Source organism: Abramis brama (assembly GCF_963993115.1).
Source record: "Abramis brama genome assembly, chromosome: 4".
In the NCBI taxonomy this organism is placed as follows: Eukaryota; Metazoa; Chordata; class Actinopteri; order Cypriniformes; family Leuciscidae; genus Abramis; species Abramis brama.
In genome coordinates, this window is record NC_139966.1 from 24301118 (window position 1) to 24305344 (window position 4227).

General features: G+C 40.5%; 1 long non-coding RNA gene across 1 annotated transcript; it reads left to right on the forward strand.

The window, feature by feature from the left end:
* Positions 1-2383: 2383 nt before the first annotated feature.
* Positions 2384-3907, forward strand: LOC311080670. The gene is made up of 2 exons (XR_014605673.1): positions 2384-2977; positions 3106-3907. It is a non-coding gene; the product is annotated as an uncharacterized lncRNA (long non-coding RNA).
* Positions 3908-4227: the final 320 nt, after the last annotated feature.

Consider the following 4227-nt stretch of genomic DNA (forward strand, 5'->3'; position numbering starts at 1 on the left):
TCCATTGCAAGGAGGACTTTACTTACTTTGGCTAATTGGAGGGTGCTTTCTGGGAGCCTGTAGTGTTTCCTGTGAACAGCGATATTATGACCAAGGAAGTCTGCCAACTGGTCGAGCTCGGTGGTTTTGAGGTTTAGAACAGTAGACAGGGTAGCAATATGTTTCCTCAGTTGAAATGATGTTAGCGCTTGAGGATTTTTTATGTCAGCACATTCACTGACAAATTGCCTCATGCAGTCACAGGCCCTGAGGTAATGGGCAGATTGTGGCAATGCAAACAGATATTAATTGTCCTTCAGCACCCCACATTCTTCTCAGTAAGAGCATCAAGTGATTCTCTCATTAATGGGGTTAGAAGAACAGGAACCTTCCTTCCTCTTTTTCCAACAATTGCTATTCGCACAAAATGCCTGCAGAGCTTCTGCTCAAGCGCTGTGAGGGCCAAATTTACATCTCCCTGTTCCTCTGATGTGTCCTTCGATAAGTATGCAGACAGGCGCATTCGGGACACTTCACCTGCTCTCCGCCGATTAAAAAGCATAACTTGAGTCAGCGTTACTTTTGCAAGTTCCTTCCAATTTGTGGATGAACGATGTTCTTTTAAATCTTTGAGATGTTGCTGCTGTTTTTCTTCTAGATAGCAATGTAGCCTTTGGATATCTTGTGTAAGAGGTAAAAGTTGCGGTGCATTCCATTTGGCCCTGTTAAGCTGGGTTAATGCCTGGCCTGCAATATCAAACCTCCAACTCTCTAAATACAACTGTGCGAACTCCTCAGCATCTTTAATGGTTTCTTTATCTTTCTTTTTCAGTCCTTCGGACTTGATAAACATAGCCAACGAATGCAGGCTGTGTCCTACCTTGCGTGCAAGAGAGGGACATTGGTATATCCCAATTTCCTTACTGAATCCAGATAGGTTCTTTGCAGCTCTGACAACCTGGGAGTACTGTTCAGGTTTGATGAGTTCTTGAATGGACTTCACACGTGTGATTTTTTTTAGCTTCCAATAAAAGCCTGCCAAGTTCTCTCAGTTTTTGGCATATATACTGGTGTTGACTGACTATCTTCTCATTCTTTTTGAACAACCTGAACCCATAATTGAGGATGCAGTTGTCTCCTTTAATTGCAACTGCAATCTTGTCCTGAATCATTACACTCAAGAACTTCCAATACGCGTCTGTATATTCCGATGGAGAAGGTTCAGCGAAAGCACACAATGCCTGAACTCTCTTTTTACCTGGTTTAGTACTTTCGGGTTTGAAGCTGCAGACCTTGAAATGCCGCCACATCGCTCTTCTTGAGAACAACCCATAGCAGTGAATGCAATGTGCAAATTTATGTCCTTCTGATTTTTTTCCCGGTTGTTTACATGGGATTAGTTTTCCTTTTTGTGTTTCCAAAACATGACTGTTGTGCTCGAAGTTTCCCTTATTTCGTATGTAGTCCAATTGTAGTTTTCTTTCCTTTGAGTTTTTTGGAAAACTGAATGCTTTCGCAACATCAAATTCATCTTGGTGTTTACGCCACAAGTGTCTTGACATTTTCTGGACAAACTTCCTGCAATAAAAGCAGAAATGTTTCTTGTTATAGCTTCTGGATCCATCATCTTTCTTTAAAGTAGGACTGACAATGATATACTGCTCTTCTTCCAGGGGCACTGAAACATTGTTTTCAGAATATGTTGCGATTTCCTTTTATTCCCATCCCCATTCTCATCAACTCTGCTATTTGGAAATCTTTGTGTGGGATCATGACATCTTTCCAAAAGTCTTCTCTGGCTAAAGTCAAATTGGCTATGACTAGAGGATTCACTTCCACTTTCCCTGGGCTTAGACTTGCTCTGTCTGGAGGACTCGCTTCCACTCTCTCTGGAGGATCTACGTCCACTCTCCCTGGGCTTAGACTTGCTCTGTCTGGAGGACTCGCTTCCACTCTGTCTGGAGGACTCGCTTCCACTCTCTCTGGAGGATCTACTTCCACTCTCCCTGGGCTTAGACTTGCTCTGTCTGGAGGACTCGCTTCCACTCTCTCTGGAGGATCTACGTCCACTCTCCCTGGGCTTAGATTTGCTCTGTCTGGAGGACTCGCTTCCACTCTCTCTGGAGGATCTACTTCCACTCTCCCTGGGCTTAGACTTGCTCTGTCTGGAGGACTCGCTTCCACTCTCTCGGGAGGATCTACTTCTTCTCTCTCTGGGCTTAAACTTGCTCTGACTGGATGATGCACCTTTGTTCTTTTTTTCCTTTTCCAGGGTTAATTCCATACTGCTATCACTTTCTGTGCTTTCATCCATGGGATTTGGAATATACTCCTCTTCGCTACCTAAGTTTGAGTCATCCGATTCCATGAGATTCATCTGAATCTTTAAAAACAAACACATCTGTTAACCCTCTGGGGACCAAGCTGTTTTTGGGGTCGTTGAGATGTTCTGACATGCTCTGACATTTGTGCTTTTTTCAGTTATTTATAAACATGTTAATGGCAAAGGTGTAAATTCACTCTATATAGCACAAACAGGGCTACCATAATATGCGAGCAACGTGTATGTAGATGTTTGTATTTTTAAGAGAATAATGTTTATGCGTGGTTATTGGAAAAAATTAAAATGAAAGTTGCTGATTTAAGAACACAAAACACATATTAAATATGTGTCCACAAGACTTTTGACTAATGGATGTTGTCCCTTTGAATTCTAGCTTCAAAATTATATGAAAATCATCCTGCCTAATTTTTCACATAAAACACTACATTGATTTAAACACTGTAAAACAGTTTTTTTGTCAGAAGAGGTTTATGCGTGGGAGTGGTAATGGGTCATCAATATTAATGAGATTCAGACCAGGGGTGTGACATAGACGCTCCCCCAAGTGCTAATGGGCCATCAAGTGAGGCAGCCTTAACAAAGAATGAGGAGATTCAAATGTTTTGTTTTTCAATCTGTTTTATTGTAATTTTGTAAAAACAAAAGTAAAGGCAGGTATCTCACAGTAAATGCTTATGCCCCGTTGATGCGGGCTCTAAGCAAATCAAATGTGACCAAAATAAATAATCAGTCGGCTATAAACAAAGCAATTGTGAGCGATAAATAAACAAAAGTAAAGGCAGGTATCTCACAGTAAATGCTTATGCCCCGTTGATGCGGGCTCTAAGCAAATCAAATGTGAGGAAAATAAACAAAAGTAAAGGCAGTTGGTAAATATGTACTTACTCTTTCTGATTTCTGACTGTGTTGCTAAGCGCACTCCGAGTTGCAGGCGGAGGTAGTGATGAAGCTACATTCCTTTTAAAAAAGTTGAAGAATATTATTACATAAATATAACTATAGTAGCATTAGTCTATAATGAATAACTGATGTAAATAATTTTAGACACGTGCAATAAGTCTATATGCGTGTCAATGGGCCATTACCGGAGAGGCACACCGCAAACATTAGCCTAACACATTTGTGCACTTCATTAACTGGGTATATTTACACATTTCAGCACATTTACACACATTTACAACTGATATTTGCGAGCATGCATCGTTAATGATAATGAGGCAGCATTTATATAGTCAAAATATAATCTAAACACCTACTAGGCCTACTTTCTAAAATAATTTCTAAATTCTATCTTTCATACATAATGATCTAAACATATCATTTACTGCTAGGCTACACATACAAATACAAATTTTCTTAACCAAGGGGTGTAGCATATGTACACAAAAAAACAAAACAAAACATTTTTGACGTTGAAATGGTACGAGATATTAAATTCATGGTATAGATATGCACTTTCATTAGATCGTGTTGAATATAGGTAGATATCAAATGTCAATACTCTGGATGGCAAGTCCACCCAGTATAATATGTAAGCTCATGTTTTGAATAGCTTGTCAACTAATGCAAGTAAGAATAAATACTTACTCATCCGAAATTCTATCCACGGCTGGATCAATTCGCTCCTCAAAATACAAACGGTCGTCATCAGAGTAGTCGCGCTCGTCTTCTGATGAAAATCTGGACTCTTCGTCGCTAGTATCCAGGACGAGCTGAAGGGCTTCCGCACCGGTGTACCGTGTCATCTTCCCAACGCGCAGGTGACTGAATGATGAAACTTGAAGCGTTTAATGCATTTGCTTGGGGGCGTTTACCTGTTTTGCATAGATGGCTTAACACATTATCTTGTGAATAGCGCGCTCCGTGAGTAGGCGTGAACGAATTAAAGTCAATGAGCTCGTAAT